Source organism: Phasianus colchicus, chromosome 1 (assembly GCF_987193195.1).
Source record: "Phasianus colchicus chromosome 1, bPhaCol1.hap1.1, whole genome shotgun sequence".
NCBI classification, from domain to species: domain Eukaryota; kingdom Metazoa; phylum Chordata; class Aves; order Galliformes; family Phasianidae; genus Phasianus; species Phasianus colchicus.
This window is the reverse complement of record NC_143436.1, coordinates 156294916-156316152: the sequence shown is the minus strand read 5'-3', so window position 1 is coordinate 156316152 and position 21237 is coordinate 156294916. Positions and strand designations below refer to the sequence as shown.

Sequence of the window (21237 nt, the reverse complement as noted above, 5' to 3'; positions counted from 1 at the left end):
TAGTGTTTTACATTAGACAAACCACTAACAAAACAGACTAAGAATACACCCAGTCAACCGTACCACCTAAAACAGAAAATCCATTTACTGTGATGTCAGAAGCCAACTATTATACCATTAACTATTCCAAAAGATGCCATGATTTGTTCCCATCCAATAGCTCTGCTAGAATAGCATTGCTGCTATTGGTACAGCAGCAGTTATGACACTATCTGGCACAGAACTATCTACCAGTTCTTTGTTCTTGAAAATGGTAACAAGTCAAGGAAATAACTATCTCACAGTGTTATAAAATATTACTGCTACATCAGTGATTTGGTCTTGTAGATTCTGCAAAACCGTCAGCATAAATTTGAATGTCTTCTGCACCAAGTGATGTACTGATAAAGGTAGTGAACACAGTGTCTCCAATTACAAAACCTGAACTAGTTGAATGCACCCAAAACAGAAAGGTTTTCAGATAGATTGAGAGAAGACAAGTTTATTCTTGCAGGTGCGGCACCTATACTTATTGATAACACTAAGGTTAACAACTTGCCTAAATCTCAGTACTTGGAACAATGAAGTCAGAGTACCGTGTCACCATTCAGTGGATCCTTTTGATATCCTTCAGTATATCCCACAGATGAATCTAAGCATCTGAAAGGAAGCATGCAGCCAATTTAATGGAAGGGAAATAACTTACAGAATAAATGACTAAGTTGAGGTCACTTACAAGATCACAAGAAAGTTTCTGTGTATATTGGATATGAAGTTACATTATACAAAAATTCCTAATAAAGAACTTCATATCTAATCCTGCCTCTTTGAATCAAACTATATTACCAAAGAAGCTTAAATGGAAGAGAGGCTTAAAATACTTAAGTGTCTTAATGATCAAACAGAAATCAGACTGCACCTCTTCAATGCACAGTTTTTCAGCAGCTGACATTTTTGCAGCTGATGATCAGCCATGTTAGTCTATCTAAGCAAAGCCCAGAAGATATTTCTCAGTAACTATAGAGCAGTCAGCACCTGAGCACTTTTCCCTGTACCTTTGTTGCAAAGCAGACAGGTTTGAAAAAGAGTTGGAATATGTCTTGTGCTCTGACCTGTACCATCTCAGGGTTGGTCTCAAGGCTTTCCAAATAGGTAGTGCTGTCTAATGGACGAGAGCTTAGGTTTAAGAGGAGATGCACTCAAAGGTGGTGTTGAACTAATTTGTTAGGTGTGAGAATCCTAGGCATCCACCTTATGCAAGTTCAACAACAGGGCTGCCACCTGGCATGTCTCCTCCATATTAGAAAAGCTTCATGTAATGTGGAGTAGAAATTGATCACCCAAGGTGTCACTGCCAGTCAGTCAAAGGTGGAATTCAAATTCGCAGCGTCAGAATTTATCAGTTATGCATTCCCCAGTTACTCTGTTTGGAGTGGAGAGAGGTGAAAACACCTCTTTTAAAGACTACATTTTCCATGTGCATTTAATACAGTACCACACACAGAGTGAAAAGAACATGCACCATTCTGAAACCACTGCTAATGTTTACCAACAAAAAAATTCCTTGCCAGGTCCAAAACACTGCCAACATTTTGGGGTTTTGTTACACAGCTCCAAGAACTGTTTCAGCTCCCAGTGTTCGCAGATTTTCTCTGCTAACAATTATTCACAACTGTTTTTCTTGCCACGTTATAGAACAGTTGAAATGATAAATGTACCCAAGAGCAATATTTGAGTCAAAGATCACTGATATCAAGTGTTGGTATTTGGCATGAGATGAACTAAGTTCTGCTCCATTATGGACCACTCCCCTCGATCAAAATCCAACCCTCATTTTTCCAGAAGAGGAAGAAAACCTCAGCCTAAGTAAAAACAGTTAAGATGAAAACCCAGGCATACTTGAACTGATGTTCATCACAGGGCACAGAGCTGACGTGGGCTTAGCAATATACTCGTCTCCTTCAGAACTGGGCAGTAACACCAACAGCCACTAATGTGCTTTTGCCCACTTTCTTTTTAATCAAGGATGTTTGTTTATTCAGCCATTATGAACTGGGAGAAAGTACAGTTTTGCTTTGGTAAACTTCGATCACTGTCAGCTCTCCCCTGGGAATCATTGTTCATAAGGGCAAAATCTGCTTATCTTAATATTTCAGTATTTTCTCCTATTTGTATCAAACATCCTTTTTATCAAAAGGTACACATACCACTGTGTTATTTGAAGCACTTCAAAGCTTTACTTTTTAAAAACAGCTACTACACAGATACTCAGCTGCAGCTTACCTCTGTGAACAGCAGTTTGAGGGCCTCTTTTACACAGTGCTGGAAGCATTTTGCAAGCTCCACACTTGCAAACATGGACACATGAGATGGATAGGAAGCACCATACAGGAGCAGTGGGATGAGGATGCTGCAGCAAGGAGGGTGCAGGATGGGAGCTCTGTTGTTCTCAACAGAGAGGTGGGAGAGGGGGAAGGCAAGAATAAACTAGTAGTGCCCTACATAAGTGATATATACATACCTAACTGCTTGCTGCATTAACAATAAATGCAAGTACCTGAGGAGTAAACTACTAAATACAAGCAGCTTCTCAAAAGCCACTATAGACCATGTGATGAAGCACAAGTGAAGAACGTGTTACAGCTAAGGCAACCAAGGGTTCATCATTTTTTGTAAATTAAGCAGCATAATCAGAGACTGAAACTCTTCACTTTAAGCATTACAAGAGCAAAGTTCAACATTTCAAGCATTTATTTGTGACTACATGCAGTTCCTCTTGGTTCTAAAGTTTAAAAAAAGCACTGGAACATGTGGAAGTTTGGCACCATATGTATGTTGCTTAAGGCACTCTGAACACCACAAAGGAACAGATACAGAACTGTTTGAAATTGAAATACTAAAACAAACAAACAATACAACCCTATCTCCTGCCTCACTAGAGATGCAATCCTTACAAGTCAATTGAAAGATACAATGAGTTTATATAAATTATAAAAAAGGAGGGAATATGACTGATTCTTGGTAAATATATTAACTGACATAGAAGAACGCAAAGATTACTCTTTAAACACACTGATGCTGAGACCGAGTGGGGTTTTTTAAATAGTCTATTTCAGCTCTTCCTGCAATAATCATCCTTCTTTTCTCCTCATCGTCTCCAGCATTTTTCTAGCACACAATACTTTATCATAAATTTTGCTGCAGAAACACTTAAACCTTAAGTAGATTTATACTTCTGTTTGTATTTCTTTAAGCGGAAATTGATGGAAGAGTGAAGTTTGTTCATTGGTGCAATCAAGGGAACAGACACAGATTAGGTTAAAATCCCCACTCTGCAAAACTTTGGAGACTATGATTGTGACGTGTCCAATTGGGCATAGCTGAAGCACATATCAATAAGTGTCTGTGCAAATATTATGTGGACTCTTAACAACTCGAGTGGCATGAACCACTTCTGCTGTCCAGTGAGATCAAGTGCAGAAATAAGCAATGGGAAAACTCATTTATAAGTGTTGATAAAGAAAAGGAGCCAAAGACTAGTATTTTGTAAATGATAATAAATGCACTTTTTATTGAACTTTTCAATTTCCATTACCACGTAATTTTCCTAATACGTCTGTAGTTCATAACCAAGTATACCTTACATTAGTATTTGCATAACAGACTCTCTAAGTCCCAGTGTGAATTCAATATTTGACCTTATAACTCCTGCAGCCGAGCAACTGCGCCTCACTTCCATGCATGCTATCACAAACCAGGCAAATCATAATGCCAAGACACCACAGAAGAAAACAAGTACCAAAATTATTACAGAGCAATTTATTTTGAAAAGTCTGAAAATCTCCTTAATGTTTTGAATTTGCTGTAACATCAGGATTAGCGATGCACACATTTCTACCTGCAGGCTATGAAAAACAAGCATTAGGGAACCAACACTGAACAAGAGAACATCAGCACTCACAGTAAACATATCTCACAGCTGTACTCAGGGATAGTTGGTGACTCCACTGTTTGAGATTTATTTTTCAGTCTGGCAGAGAAGTGATTTCATTACTAATATTAAACTGCAGTGTGAAATTTCACATATTCTGGCAGAAAAATATTACTTTTTTAAAAAAAATCATGATATTTGAAATCAGCAGGCAATTTGACAGCCCTATTGTGAAAACATTTCCTGATACTATTAGCAAAATAGTTCTGGCTCTGAAATTCAGACTTTTCAGATTTTTCTCATTAATTAAATGCAAAATCAGTGAAACCCAAGCCTCACAGAGGCATTTGAGAGCCATTAAGATAATTAGAGGGCTGGAGCACCTCTCCTATGAGGAAAGGTTGAGGGAACTGGGCTTGTTTAGACTGGAGAAGAGAAGGCTCCGGAGGGACCTCATTGTGGCCTTCCAGTACTTCAAGGGAGCATATGAACAGGAGGGGGAATGGCTGCTTATGAGGGCAGATAGCGATAGGACAAGGGGGAATGGTTTTAAACGGAGACAGGGGTGGTTTAGGTTAGCTATTAGGAGGAAGTTTTTCACTCGGAGGGTGGTGACACACTGGAACAGGTTGGCCAAGGAGGTTGTGGATGCCCCATCCCTGGAGGCATTCAAGGCCAGGCTGGATGTGGCTCTGGGCAGCCTGGTCAGGTGGCTGGCAACCCCGTCCATGGGGTTGAAACCCATGGCAGGCAGATTGAAACTAGATGATCATTGTAGTCCTTTTCAACCCACGCCTATGCTTCTATAAAGCCAAACTAGTCAAAATGAGTACAAACAGTAGGTAAGATGGATTGACTATTTCTATCTAAGTTCTTTACTAACCAAATTCAGATTCACAAATGTTGTTATACTTTGTATCAATAAAATGAACAATTTCATAATGCCCTACTTCATGCATAAAATGAAAGGAAATGATCCACAGAAATGGATGCCAAAACACATTTATCACATACTGAGGAAGATGGATCAGCATTATCAATTTGCTCTCTATAGTTCTCTCTTCACTGAGAAAGAAGCTGCCTCTTCACCAGTAAAACTATTTTGTTTACAGTGGTGTGGGGACTCAATTAGGTTTAGATGCTTTATTAATTCCAACAGTCAACTTCACTTAAGGCTCACTCCAAGCACCCAGAAACTTTTCCATGATGAATTCAATCCTTTGCCTCACATACTTGAGTGGTTTCAGTCTTGAGCAGCTGCAATTGCTTCTAGCTCATTCAGAAATATGAACTGAGCCTCTGAAGAGACAATCCTGAGACTAAAACTCTTGTATAGGAAAACCATAGGATATCCTGAGTTGGAAGGGATCCACAAGGATACCTGAGTCCAGCTCTTGGCTCCACATAGCACCACTCAAAATCCAAACCCTATGTCTGAAAGCACTGTCCAAATGCTCCTTGAGCTCCAGCAGCTCATTGCCATAACCACTGCTCTGAGCAGCCTGTTCAGTGCCTGACCACCCTCTGGAGCAGATCCCAGCTGCCCTCCCCTGACACAGCTCCATGCCGTTCCCTCGGGCCGTGTTGCTGTCACACAAAGCAGAGCTCAGCATGGCCCCTCTGCTCCCTGTGAGGAGCTGCAGCCACCATCAGACCTCCCCTCAGCTCCTCTGCTCTGCATTGAACAGACCTCAGCTGCTCCTCATACATCTTGCCGTTTGGAGCCTCACCATCTTCACAACTCTCCTTTGTTTGCTCTCTAGTACTTTTATATCTTTCTGTGTGCACTCAAACCTGCACACAGTACAGGAAGTGAGGCCACAACATTTCAGTGGCCGTCAAAATCTCTTAGAAATGCTGGCTGTTGCCTTTCCATTTGGTACTTGCTTCCAGTTCCAGTCTCAGTCTTCATCTTTGCTCAGCCATGCAGTGTATACAAACTCACTCCCAGGATCTCTGCTGGCTCTCATAGTCCTACAGAGTTGCCCTCCTCAAACGTAAGACATTATGGAACAATAATCTGTTGCTGCAGAGCCCCTTTACAAGAAGGGATAACAGTAAGACAGTAGAAGATTTTACTGTTGTTTTTTTTTCCTTACTATCACAGTACTAACCCTCACCTGCTGCTCTTCATCCTTAACCATTCGTTATCTTCCCTTTGTCCCATTTTCAGGACATTATATCATTCCTTCAACACCATACCATCATAGTGCTTATGCTTTCCAACCCAGAACACTTCACATTGGAAGCACTGTGAACCATCTACACTGTGAAGCACTGTGTTACCTACCTACCTACCCTGTGCCTTCTCTACAAGAAACACAGGCCAAACTACAAGCAGGTGCACAGCACTGTGGGCAATGCCCATTCCCTCTTCAAGGGAGCTAGCCAGGCAAGCTTGAACACAGGCCTCTGATCTGTTTGGTGTTGGACTCAAGAATAGCTTTCCAGAATAGATGGCATCAGCAGGAAGTACATCAATCAGCAAAAGATGCTCTCTTAGGACAGTATCACGTCATTATTTATGCTTTCACATCACCCTCTGCAATGCAGCATTGACTCTAGCTGTTCAGCTGTGCAAGAGAGTCCTCAACTGCTAATGCTATCAGCTTTGTTGTAATAAGATTAAATCTATCACTCAAGGTTTGTGTACTTCACACAAAACACCACCACATCCAGCATATGCTGTTCATAATTACATTATCCTCCCAGAACGTTAAAAAAGCATGCTTTTCAGTATCAGTACAGAGGGGAGAACAAAACTGCATTAAGTGTAACACACTGAGTTAAGTGGCAATGGGTTCAAAACATATCATAGATGCACACCTCTGTGAACACCAAAACACCTGTTTGATGAACTGATGCACCCCAGAAGCTGTTGTTTTATAAAGGTAGCATTTTGTGAAATACAGTGCACAACAATACGATTTTCAACTAATTTTCACATATGCCTCAATGTGAGATACAAGCTAGAACAACTGAGAGTACCATCTCTTTGGATCCAGAAAGCTAACAGACTGATCAGTAACTCAGGATGTCTGCATTACACCTGAATTTTTTCTTAGCTTCAACTTTTGTCATCTCCCAGGGCTACAAGAACATCCATGCTAAAGAATCCAGTTTTTATTCCCCAGCCTGCTGACTGAGTTAGTAGTCAGCAATAACCTTTAACAACTCTGTTACATTTACAGAGCGTTACAGCATCAAAAATTATTGCAATGTTAAGCCATCTGGACAAGGTTCAACTTCTTGTGAACCTTTGAATTAAGGGAAGGATATTTACTTCTTATTTTTACTTTACAGCATGGGCAATCATAAAATACAAGCTTAGATTCCTTCTAAACACACCACAGTGCACAAAGTGGTCCTCCTTTTATTTTCCCCCATCTTCATAGACCCTTGAAGAACTAGTTCCACTGCACCGGAGTCTGAGCTCTGCCAGCTATATCCATACCACACTGCACCGAGGTACCCACCAACCTCCGTATTTAGGTAACTTATATATCTGTACAAATAAAGAAATGCACATGCAACAACTTTTCAGTTTTTTTCTTTTTCCTTATCCCATACAAGCTTTTATTCAATACAAAATCTACACAGAAATAATAGTCATCCCAACAACGTAACTGTTTTAATCAAAGTTTTCTACTGAAGGCTGTTGTTTTAGGATTGTTTTCCAAAGGGTCTAATCTAGAATGCACTGCAAGTACAACCCATACAGTTGAAGAACCTATTCTACCATTGTTATCCTAAACAATCTTATTACGTGGGCAATATCATGGAAATTCAGCAACAGCATGAGCAGAAAAACAAAGGCAAATAGAGAAAAACAATGAATAATAGTTTTATGACTAGAGAACAGAGTTTATGTGAGAAAATAAGAGTTCCAAAATAGCAGACCATCTACTACAGACCACTTCTGTGACTTCCAAATTTTTTTTTGTAGCTTCAGTCCGTACTATAACAATAATGATTTCGACAGAAAATCTTAAGTATAACAACACTAAATTTATGGATTTATTCTTTACAATAGCTTTTATAATTAATATAATGTAAAAAGCAGAATTTAACTTCATACTCACAAGGGAAATAAGTCAGTTTACATGAAGAAAAACATAAGAAATAAATGACCTATTACACCAAAGCATTATTAGTGGTAAAGAACAGAGAGAGTAGAAGGACAGGAGAAAAGAGCTAAGACATCCTACAAGTCAGCTCTGGGTGCATTCTAATAAAACTATAAGAAACTTTTAAAATATTGAAACCAGGAAAGGATGTTTATATAAATAACTACTAAATTACTAAACAACTTTCACAGGTTTAGAAAGCATACACTAAAATACAACCTAAACAAAAAATCAGATTAAAAAAAAAAAAAAAACACAACCTACCTCTAGAAAAACTGCTTTTTTATATCTGCTAACATCCTGAAGAGCATTATGTATTTCCATTTGAAACATACATAAGCAATAAATGGGTCAAATCCCTCTCCTAAAGGTATACTCACATTAGCTCAGTCTAACACACATCCCAGTTCTCTCCAGGGATAGTAGCAACTGAATGCCATTCAGGTGGGGGCCAAGATTTTACACAGAAAACACCTGACACCACATTCAAAAGCTTACTTAAAGGATTTACTACAGGTGATATTTGCTTGAGATGGTACTTTGAGAACTTAGTTCTATAAAACTATAAAAGGTATGGTTATTCATTTTTATAAGTGGCTTTACTTTCAAAGCTTGATGGTTTATAAACTAACCTGAAAATGACATTCCTTATGTTTGCCTGAAAATTTACTGATGTAAGGCTTACTGCTACATCCCTAAATAGAGGTGTTATTTTCAACAAAATAACAACTCAAATAATCATAAAATTAAATATTCTTCTACTTTTTCCTCTGAAAATTAAAGCCTCAATCTGAAAAACACTTAAAAATAGTTTCTAAACACTGTTTATTTTATGCTGCAGTCCTGTGTGTTTTCATGACTACAGTTTCTTTGCTGTAGATGCCAACTGCGTCTTGCTAGTACAGTGACAATGAAAAAACTTCTGCACCTCAGTTGTTTGGAGCAATGCCTCAATTTTTTTCCAAGTTGGTAAGTTTGTTTATCTGATCTTACATTCTTAGATTCTTATATTCTTAGATTATATTCTAACATGTTTTACTAAATCTCTTTTACTTCAGTTGCGTTTTTGAGCTTCTAAGTAATGATGAGATACAAATTTCTGAAACAAGCCTGAAGAATTTCTTCCTAGAAATACTTTTAGTGTTCATTCCTTTAAAGCCTTACTAGTACTTCTACAGCCCTGTTTGACATGCTGACACATTGTTAATGTACTACAAAAACTCATGAATTACAATGACCAAATTTCAATGCCTGCTAGAAATCTACCTATCAAGCTGGAATATTTCTATGTAATTATTCACCCAAGCTGCTGTACCACATCTATTAGAAAGACTTGCTTAATTTCTCAACTCTTACAAGTTCATATATGGGTGATTAAAACCTACTCTCTAAGTAGCATACAATCATTTATGGGCTCTTGTTCCATTCTTTGTTTCTTGATCTGGTAACCATTGATCCATGCTACTACAGAATAGATACCATATTATCCCAGTTTAAGTATACCAGACCCATTTAAGTAACTACATATTTGGTCATAATTTCCTATTGTGAAGTCCTGTAGCTTAGAAAAAATCATTTATTTTAAAACACAACTAATATATTTTAATTTGCTGGATGATAGATATGAATTAACAAATAATGGTTTCTGTTTCTGCAGGAAGAAAGAAAAACTAAGTATAAACCTCCAAAAAGTATAAGTATGGCAAATGTATGAGTTACAACTGAGAAGATATACTGCTCTACAGAGCCTTTGCAACCCCAAGCCTAAAAAATAAAATAATAATCCTCTTTGCAATCATGGGATGCCTTGTCTTGAAAACCATTTGATCTCAAGTATACTCTGGACTTGTAATGATTAAGTATGAATAGTCAGCTTATAGTTATCTACTTAGCAAAGATTTCACTGCTTTGCAGCTATGGCAGCAACCATGTGCAGGATCTGTATATGACATATTTATTACAACTGTTCCTTCTTCATGTCAGTAGGTCTGTCTGTACAGATAGACTGTATATCTGAAGTTCCAGCTGATTTTCCTTAAAATGCACACTTTTCTGTTAGCAGTAAGAAATTACCCTGATAATCCAAGGGCCTGGCTAAAGTTGCAGTTTCCTTCTGAGTACTTCATTGGCTAGCTGCCTTTTCAGATTGGATATCAGGAAAAATTTCTTCTCAGAAGAAGTGGTGAGGAATTGGCAAAAGCTGCCCAGGGAGGCAGTGGAGTCACCGTCCCTGGAGGTGTTCAATAAATATTAAGATGTGGTACTGAGGGACATGGTCAGTGGGCATGGTGGCAATGGGTCAGTGGTTGAACTAGATGATCTCAGTGGTCTTTTCCAACCTTTATGATTCTATAATTTAATCCAACTTTTTTTTTCTTTTTTTTCCCCAATTGGCAGTCCTGCTAAGTCAACCTTAGAAAAATGAGCTTGGATTGAAGACAACCAGTTAGCCTTTTTTTTTTTTTTTTTTTTTTTTAAATTATGTATGGTACATATCCAATACACTCACAAGAACATGAAATAATATCGTAAAAAAAAAAAAAAAAAAAAAAAAATCAGTTAAGTATAAAGCTTAGGGAATGTCAGCATTTCTTGTAAACAGATGTCTGCACTTCTCTTACTCTACAGCTTTGTGGAGTGACGGTGACTTGGTCTACAGACACTCAGACTTGGATGTGAGCTGTCCTTGAGCTATTCTCCCCTCCTGAGCTGTCCAGAGCTTTCTGGCATTTGCTGCCATTCCTCCAGCCATCTTCAGCACTGGCTCATTCTCCCTCCAGTTCAGTCTATGCCTAAGAAACTCTCAAATTTATTTTAAAATAAAAACATTATAATAGACATCATATAATCCAGCACTTTTCTCTCCTTCTCAAATAAGTATTTTCTTCATTTTTGGGTTGTTTTGCATGGTAACTAGCAAATGTACCATTTTGCAATGTGCCATTACTCAGTTGCAGCTATAGAACTGCATCACAAAACTAGCTAACAAATCTGAGAGATCCTTTGTTAGCATTTTTTCAGCTTTTCAGATCATGGAGACAGAGAAAACAGTTGCAGTCACAGCAAAGGGAGAAGCTTTCAAGTTGTCAATTTGCAAGTCATAACACATGCGATAATCTGCAAATCCATATTCTTCAGCAAATGTGCGCATCTGCTAGAGTTCTTCCTAACTACACAGCTTTAAAACTTACTGTCAAAATTAATACTGCCTGTCAACTATGGCATATTTTATCTGATATTCTATTGTTTCCAGGAAAGCACAGCACTGTGTTATTGCTTAAAAGCATCATATGTCAGCTTGTAACTGTATTCCAACTGGAACTTATATTGCAATATAATTAAATATAGAAGCAGATGAAGTATAAATAACATCAACTCAATTACTACAGCAGAAGCATCTTCACAGTTTATCCCTATTTCATACAACTTCAGTTTTAAAAAGTGTCAAGTTACCTTCCAGTGTATTTAGCTGACGTACTGCCTTTGGCCAGCATGGGAAGCTGCCTGACTTCCCTTAAGCAAATAAGTTAGGCAACTGAGAGCAACAGTAAAATCAGTATATCCAAAACAGACTTTTTTTTTAAGGCTTTTGCCTAAATGCAAATATTTATCAGTGTAACTAATATCACTGTTAAAGCATTTTAATTTCTGAAAAACTTCTGAGGAAGTCTTAAATAACTGACATCCTTCCCCTTCAATCAAAATTTTTTGATTTACACACAATTTTTGATTACACACAAACTGAAACAACATAGCTAGCAGCCTGCTGATTGTTAGAAATATTAGGAACTTAGTAGAAAGTCCCGCAGATTGCCTTGCACTGAAAGAGAATCATAGAATCACAAGGTTGGAAATGACCTGCAAGATCATCTAGTTCAAGTGTCCTCCCATCACCATTGCTACTACAAGCTATTAAAGCATATCTCGTAGCTCCTCTTGAATACTGCCAGGGACGGCAACTCCACCACCTTTCTGGCAGGCTATTCCAGTGCCTGACCACTCCTGAGAGAAAAAATTTCTCCTTATGTCTAATCTAAATCTCCTCTGGTACAACTTGTGGCCATTTCCTCAGGTCCTGTTTGTTGCCTGAGAGAAGAGGCCAAATCCCTCCTCATCACAATGTCCCTTCAGGAAGTTGTAGAGCAGTGAGGTCTCTTCTGAGCCTCCTCTTCTCCAGACTGAACAATCCCAGCTCCCTCAACTGCTCCTCACAAGATTTGTGCTCCAGGCCCCTCACCAGTTTCATTGCCCTTTTCTGGACACGTTCCAGGGCCTCGATGTCTTTCTTGTGGTGAGGGGCCCAAAACTGAACACAGTACTCGAGGTGCAGCCTCATCAGTGCTGAGTACAGGGGGATGATTACCTCCCTGCTCCTGCTGGCCACACTATTTCTAATGCAGGCCAGGATGCCGTTGGCCCTCTTGGCCACCTGGGCACACTGTCAGCTCATGTTCAGCCGAGCATCAACCAACACCCCCAGATCCCTTTCCTCTTCACAGTCATCCAGCCACTCAGCCCCAAGCTTATAGCTCTGCATGGGGTTATTGTGGCCAAAGTGCAGGACACTTGGCCTTGTTGAATCCCATTCACCTCAGCCCAGCTTATCTAGATAAACACCACCTCCCAACTTGGTGTCATCTACAAACTTACTGAGAGTACACTCAGTCCCTTCATCTAGGTCATCAATAAAGATATTAAGCAAGATGGGCCCCAGTACTGACCCCTGGGGGACACCACTTGTAACGGGTTACCAGCTGGACTTAACTCCATTGACTACTACCCATTGGGCACTAGCCAGTTCCTTTCCCAAAGAAGGGTATACCACAGGCAGCTAGTATTCTCCCCAGGAGAATACTGTGAGAGACCATGTCAAAGGCTTTGCTGAAGTCTAGGTAGACTACATCAACAGCCTTTCCCTCATCTACCAGGCTGGTCACTAAGTCGTAGAAGGAGATGAAGTTGGTCAAGCATGACCTGTCTTTCATGAACCTGTGCTGGCTGGGCCTCATCCCCTGGACGCCACACACATGCTATGTGATCTCACTCAAGATGATTTGCTCCATAACTTTCCCTGGTACCGAGGTCAGGCTGACAGGCCTGTAGTTCTCTGGATCCTCCTTACAGCCCTTCTTGAAGATGGGAGTCACATCAGCAAGCCTCCAATCCTCTGGGACCTCTCCAGATAACCAGGAGCGCAGGTAGATGGCAGAGAGCAGCTCGGCAATCACCCCCACCAGCTCCCTCAGCACCCGAGGTTGGAGCCCATCCGGTCCCATGGACTTGTGACAGTCCAGATGGAGGAAGAGTTCTCTAGCTATTTCCACCTGAATCACTGGGGGTGTATTCTGCATAGCATTCCAGACTTCCAGATCAGAGCATAAAGCACCCTGAGGATTACTGATCTGCCTATTAAAGGCAAATGTATTGAAGGTGTTGAGGACCTCAGCCGCCTTCTTATCCTCAGTGGTCACACTCCCCACTGCATCAAGTAAAGTATAGAAATTTTCCCTGGTTCTTCTCTTATTGTTGATATACTTACAAAAGGATTTCTTATTCTCTTTTACTGCTTTGGCCAATCTGAATTCAAGTTGGGCTTTTGCCTTCCTAACTTCCTCTCTGCGTACCTCAGCATCTTCATTGTAAAACAGAGCCTGAAGGGAAGTCACTCCACTGATGTTCATTTGATCACCCCATGTCCAAAGGTATTTTCCTTGTAAAATCCTGACTAATGCTTTCAAGTTTTCCAACAGAGAAGCAGTATATGGGCTGTAATAGGGAAATATTTAAATAAAGATAGCAACAGTAAGCAGAGCAATACATGTTTTTCTCCTCCGGGTACTGGATGGGGAAGATACTCCAAGATCCACTGCCTCCAAGTACCTCCTACTCTCATTTGTTTCTTGTGTGTTGTCATACATCTAAGTAGTGAGTGAAAAGGTTGCCTTGGAAGTGGCTATATCCATGAGGATTTAAAAATCATCAAAACATGCAGAACTTTCTGTATTTCATGACTGTTGTATGTGAGAAAAAGCAAATATTACCATTCTGGGCTAACGCTAATATCCCCCTTACTTATGTGAATGAGATGGTTTACTTTCAGTTGCTTCACAGAAACCTTGGGAGGACAACTGACCAACTTCAATCCCCGTGCTGAAAGCTGGAAGCTTATTTTGACTGTGAAAGAACCTGCAATCTCTAGCTAATCGTGAGCAAAGATACTGAAAACTTGAGTAAATTTGGGAAGTAAGCACTCATATCACTTCTGTGTTGTCACATACTTGAAATGGACAGAGAAAAGTTAAGCACTCTGACACCATACTCTTAATTATACATGAACTTTTCATTTTTGGTTAAAAATTTATTGGATTCTTGGAGCTCTGATACTTGCAAAAATATTAATAATCTTATGATCGGACTCTCAAGTTGTATTGAAAGAAAACCCTTCAGAATGACTCACTGGCACTCTTACTCATATCAATACTTCCTGATTGGTTAACATTATATTTTTTTTTAATGTAAACTTTGGGAACCCTAATTCATGGGGATCTATAAAATGCAAATTAATATTGCAAAATGAAAAACTGTTTCTCAGGCTGCACCATGCTACAGATGTTGAAGTCACACAGTCAATGTTACCTTGGATTTCAGGGTATTTTTCCCTTAAAAAATCGGATGTCTGAATTCATTCATATAGATACGTTACTTTCTTTTTTCCTTGCTGTATTTTTTCCTGTTCAATATTTTTAATTTAAAAAAAAAAAAAACATTCTTGAAATTTTCTGAATCTAAGCACTAACATCACCCTTTTTGACACAGCATGGCTGGAACAAGCTATCTTGTATTTGCAAATTTCATGGTGGTGGGTTTTTTCTTTATCCTAGACCACCAGTACTACAGCTAATCCTACACAGCTAGTAATTTGTGCCTGTACTGAAACTCATTATCTAAACCTATGCTTTGCCTTAAAATAAATAGCCTAAAATGAAGTGTGCTACATGCACTGAGGAACAGGAGTGCACAGTTCATACCTTAAGGCATCAACATAAAAACTAAAGCATATTTTTACTTTCAGTAGCTCTGGGGCAAACTTATGGCTTCTTCAACAAATATTTGCATGTTCAATTATGTTAATATTTCTGAGATTAATCAGTACTTTCATCAGCCTGAATAATTAATTGGCCTCACCCCTGAAAGTACAACAGTAAAGCAAATGAACAGATTTCCTTGATGAAAATTCAAAGCAAATGGTTGTGATTTAGAACAGTATCATATTCTTCTCTGACTATTCCATGGGACAACATCCAGCTAAATACCAAATTTTAGAGCTATTTGGGGAACACTTAAAAATACAAGTGATTATCATTAAATGGAGAGGAATTTTTTACTTTAGCACCACAGGATATTTATTCTGGATTATATGTCTATATAGACATTAATCTTTAATACATTAGGAAAAGTTCTTGCATAAAAATAAATACTTGCTCAGGATGCTTGGAGGTTATGTTCCACAGAAGTATTTTGGTGTTCTGGGGGCTTTCTTTTGATCAATCATAACATATGAGCCTAGGGATATGCACGTGAGGAGTTCTACTCTGACTCACTGCTCTGAAGATCAGACTGAAGCTTGGGAGAACAGCATCACTGACATGGGATGTGGCTTGGATCTTCCCACACTGGGAATCTGGGAACAGCTGGTTGCCAAACAGCTGCTTCCAAAAACAGGCAAAGCAGATGAAAAATATTCTGATCAGAAAACAAGCCCAACTGCTGAGGAAAAGGGATTTATCTTGGTATGCCTTGTTTCCCAAGGCATATCCTGATTATTTTCTGTAATACATGACAAATCGTGACAACACAGCAGTAATACACCTGCCAGGTGGGTTTAATCCACAACACTCTTTGAATGCTCAAGTGGGCTTGGGCTTCAGGCCAGGGTATCTTCTGGGTTTCAGACCTACTCCCCTTCTGTTCTGTGGGCTTTATGCCTAACGAAAAAAAAGAAAAGGATGTAGGAGGTGGAAGAAGCGGTGCAAACCCAGACTCTGTGCCATAGACGGAGGAAACCAGATTTATGAGCTGAAAAACACCCTGACTCTCCCACATTAAAAATACCAACTATGAACCTCATTTATTTTCTGACAGCAATCCCTAGGGATATTTCCCCAAAAAGATAAATCTCTGTCACAATCTTTTATGTGAAAACTAGAATAGACTACTTTGCCTAGAATGCCTGTGCAAGATTGAATATTTTTGCAAGACTTACACTAAGGCTATATAGAATTTTTACTGAGCAGCTAAAATAGGCTGATAATCTGTTGGGTATGTAAGGCAATCTTATAGAACAGCCTGGGTTGAAAAGGACCACAATGATCTAGTAGTTTCAATCCCCCTGCTATGTGCAGGGTTGCCAACCGCTAGACCAGGCTGCCCACAGCCACATCCAGCCTGGCCTTGAATGCTTCCAGGGATGGGGCATCCACAACATCCTCCTTTGGAAAAAAAAAAAAATCCTTCTTGTTGCATTCCTAACTGAAATGATGACCTGTAAGTAATTGTTGAACATTCAACTGCTCCTATTACGTAGCCTGATCCAAAGGTTTCTAAACTTCATTGGCTCATTAACTGCTAAAAAAAAAAAAATAAAAAAAATCACAGTAAAGAAATCTTAATGAATGGTCTCCTCTTTTCATACACCGCAGTCCGAGTATGTAAATATATATTTATATGTATATATATACACACACACACAAAAGTCAGAAATCATAACTCATGATAGTTTTTGTTCCTTGTCAATGGAGAAATTCTTTTCTAAAGGGTGAAGATACGGTATTCTGCAGTGTAGGGTGTTGGCTGGATGCAAGGCTGCAACATCTTGATGTACTCTGTAGCGCAATCCAGACCTTCAGAACTTAGGAAAAATGAAAAAACATCATCCATTGTGCTTTTATTATATATATATATACATACACACGTGAAAATGAATAGAGCAGTCAATACCAATGAATATGGAAGGAATCTTCCAAGAGATATGAAGCTTGTGCAGACAGGTACCTCTGTAATTACAGATACAATCTAGATGTGTTACAATCGAGATGTGAAGATATCTGAAAAAATGATAGAAATCTGTCTCAAAAATTCAACAGCTGTCCCAAAAGAATATAGTTGGCAGTCCTTTTCTCTAAAAGAGAACTACATTTGCTGTTAAAACATATTAAAGACTTTTATAAGTAGCTACTGTGTACTTAGGCCAATTACTAAATGTGGGCTATAAAAAGGTGCCCTTTGTAGTGAAGCTCAGTAAATTAGTAATCATTTTTGAAATTATGTTTGATAAACATGTATTTACTAGGAACTCTAGTCTCAAAATTGAGACTGGTTACTTTCAGCTAGGCATAGAGCAGTCTTACCATAGTGTCTCAAATCCAAATGCAGCTAAGAGAAATTTTTACAGACTATAATAGTTTTTTTACTAACAGAAGCATTACTGAAATAATTTAAAATACACATGAAAATACTTTTAATGCTATCAGAATACTTTTTTCTTAAAAACAAAATTACATTTATTGAATTGAATAAAGGATTAATCAACTCTAGTATCTCCCAGCACCTCTAAATCAGCAGTTTTGTTGTTTTGAAATATTATGGAAATAAATTGGATTCTCCTCTTTTCCATAAATAAAGAGAATTTGTATCGTGCTCCAAATAAATAACTTGCATTTAGCTCATGGCTAAAGCCATGCAGTTACCTCCTTGTTTTGCTCTGACCTGAAAAGTAGCTCTTTAGAAGAACTCTCTAGTTTCAATAAGAGGCTCAGCACCAGACTTCACATATATAGGCTTCACTGACTCACCAGGCTGCATACAATATATAGACCCAGTATTCTGTCTCCAACGTCTAGTCCAAAGGCAAAAGGGATGAGCTCAGCTCTGATGACCTTCACTTCTCTGTACTAACACTGTCACACCAGAAAGATGCTCTGCTACTTGGTATTAGTTTCAAAATGCAGCTAGGAGACACTCAGTAAAAGGATCAGCTAACTGCATCATCATCTTCTGTCCCTCCTGAAAGTGATCTCACAATGTTTCTAGACCCTCATGTACCAATGAAAATTCTAGTTCCTTCCTAGACCTAGCTGGTCTGCTAGTCCATGTGAAGAGAACCTATGGCACTCCAGTGTTTAAAACACCATATGCAATTATTGCTCAGAGCGCATCAGAAAACACATTATTCTTGTAAAACATGAATGGAAATGATACTTCTAAATCAGTAAATTTCTGCAGCACTAGAAATCTCAGCATTTGATAAGCCAGGCACTAAGACCCACTTAACAAAGTCAATCATTCTTCAGATCTGTGGCTGCTGCATCACAGTAGTGCAGAGCTTTGGTGAACTCAAAGAAACACAACTATTTAAGAATAACTTCTGTTTTCAGCCTGCTGGTTTCCAAACATTAAAGACAGCTGTGGATTTCACCATTGTCTTATAAGTGACAAAATAAGGGTTGTTTTGGCATTTCACCCTCCTCATCTCCCTTTCTCATTTTCACACTTAGGGAGAAACCCTACCATATCTAACAACAGTGATTCAAGTGGGCACACACACCTTTCCCACATCTAATACACCTAATCCTTGTAAGCGGCTACTCTCCTTTCTCAGAAGAAACCTGCACTCTGACAAGAGGCCAGAGAGATAAGCTGCTTATCTTCTGATGCGTTCAACTCTTCGTATAGATCTATTTGACTCCATTCCTGGAGGTGTTTAAGAAACGTGTAGATATGACACTTAGGGATGTAGTTCAATGGCCATGGTGGTGATGGTGATTAGATTACATGACATGAGAAATCTTCTCCAATCTTTATGATTCTACAATTCTATGACATCTAGCATCCAGATTTTAGAACAAGCAGAAATTGTAATTCTATTTAGCCTGTGTTCACAGGATGGAAAATCTTATCTAAAAGAGTAGAGTTTGTAATTGATTTTACTTGTCAGATTTCAAACATTGGCTTATCATTCTGTATTATGGAGTTGTAAGCGTAATTCAGGGAAAAGTAGGGTCTTTTAGTAATGAGCATTTTGGTATTAGAGATAGAAATATTTATCTAATGTTCAAAGTACTAAAGGGAAACAGTAGGACTTCAATTCCTCCTAATCCCTTTCATAACCTCAAGCACAAAATGGAAACATCTGCTATATTAATCCAAGTACAAGCATGCTTGCTCATTCCACAAACCCATGTCTGAGATTAAATTAATTCATAACACATTCATCTTCAACTTCCTTCTCCCCCACTTCCCCCCCACATTTTTAGTAAAATTCTCATCACTTCTGAGATAAAAATGTCTTGAGGAAGAGACAGCATCAACATCCCAGACAATCTACATGAAGAACTAAATGACATCTTCAGCAAACTAAAATAATGGACATTTCTCTACAAAAAAAGCATCATTTTAGATTGTTTTTGGGTTGTTTTTTTTTTTCCTATCAATAGTTTTAAAATCAGGATTGCATATGTCTCCTGCAATGAAAGCATGCTCAGGTTAGCCATTAGTACATCCTGCAAGGCACTGGATTTAGACCACAATTTTATCCAGCTTTCAGGACTGACATCTTCGAAACAGTTCAATCACTGCTAACAAAGAATCACATTTTTCCTTTGGTTTTTGTTCACATTAAAAACTCACTCCAAGCAACTCTTCCAAGGCATCTGGATACTCAGGCTCTTCAGTTTGGCAAGACATTAGCTAACAGATGTTTGATAATAAATAAATATATATTAAGTGGGAAGATTCCCTGGATGCTCACCAGACCCCGAAAGTACTTTCAGCCAACCCTTAGCAATGCTATTTCTGTAAGAATGCATATGATTTGAGCGTTGCAGGGATAGGATTTGAACCAAATATGTAGAGATATGGGGAAAAAGAAGTTATGGCTAAGGAGAGGAAAAAAACTTGCAAGAGAAGGGTGAAGAGAAAAGGGAGAGTGAAATTCATTACAGAGCAATACTGAAAGTCCACAGATTTGGGAGTGGGAAGAGAAAGAGGACTGAGAAAAGACATTGAATTGCAGGTGAAGCTGAAAAATAGTAGAGACTAGCTAAAGATTTCACAGAAGGAATAAGGTAAAAACAAGCCTCAGAGATTGATGAGGGTCTGTGACAGACGAAGGACTGCCAAAACAAAAACACTGACAAAAACAGAGGTCAGAAAAAGATCTGAGACATTTGAGTCATACGGAGTGCAAACAAGCTTAACAGCAGCAGTCGGCAAACAGAGGAGGCGGCATGGTGACAAAGGAATAAAATTAGGCAAAGCTAAGCTGGAAGCAGAATGCATTACATGAGAACAAGGAGAACCTACTGCTCACTGGAATTCTCATCCCAGGGTCTGAAATGCTTTTTCTCATCAAACATCTGGAAAATATTAATATCTCCTCCGCCACCCATTAGCTCTGGAGGATGAGAGTCTTCTACAATAGTTATCCAATTACTTCAAAAGGAACACAGATTTGCAGTGAGGTTGTTGACAATTTTTTAGGGCTTTTTCTGTCATGAAGGTTTGTTGGTTTGAGGGGTTTGTTTGTTTTTGTTGAGTTTTTTTTCTTCTAAATTTCTTTTTCTAAAAGCTTGGTGATTAAACATGGATTATATATGGTTGGCAGCCCTTCCTGTGGCAGGGGGGTTGGAACTTGATAATCCTTGAGATCCCTTCCAACCCAAGCCATTCCATGATCAAGCTAGAAATTACTTAAGCTCTGGACTTCATGTGAAGTGACTGGTGGCTAAAAGAGAGATTCTTTTCTCCCCACAAAAACCCTGGTTAATTCCTGACAAAAATGGACAAGATCTGAGAATGAACCAGAACAGCTTTGGAAGATGACCCTCTTGTTCTGGTTATAAGCAAGTTAGCTGCACATGGCCTAAGGAACAAAAAATAGAAGACAAATTTGTAGCTACAGGAGATAAACTGTAGTGAAAGAGAATGCCACTTCTACTGCTGTGGTCCTCTGTGGTGCTAAACAAAGTACTCGAAATGCTTCTAGAGCTTCTCAGATTCTGAGTGACTGATTTGAGGTCCTGGAGTCAGAGCTGGGATGTTACAGAGGGAACAGACAAAGGTAGAAAGTTGAGTATACAAGCTGCTTTCACAAGACAAATAATAAATACCTGAAGTCAAGCATTCAAGTAACGGGTACTTTTT

At 38.9% G+C, this 21237-nt stretch overlaps 1 protein-coding gene and 1 long non-coding RNA gene across 3 annotated transcripts in view; one reads left to right on the top strand and one right to left on the bottom strand.

The window, feature by feature from the left end:
• Positions 1 to 21237, bottom strand: part of TBC1D4 (TBC1 domain family member 4) — a 103354-nt gene that overhangs the window by 64507 nt on the left and 17610 nt on the right. The gene's annotated exons all lie outside the window — the stretch shown is intronic.
• LOC149920173 (uncharacterized) lies at positions 8304 to 12022 on the top strand. Of its 2 annotated transcripts, none has more exons than XR_016461471.1 (3): positions 8304 to 8608; positions 8917 to 9006; positions 10666 to 12022. It is a non-coding gene; the product is annotated as an uncharacterized LOC149920173 (long non-coding RNA). The 2 variants fall into 2 exon arrangements; XR_016461468.1 differs by having other exon boundaries at positions 8304 to 8711.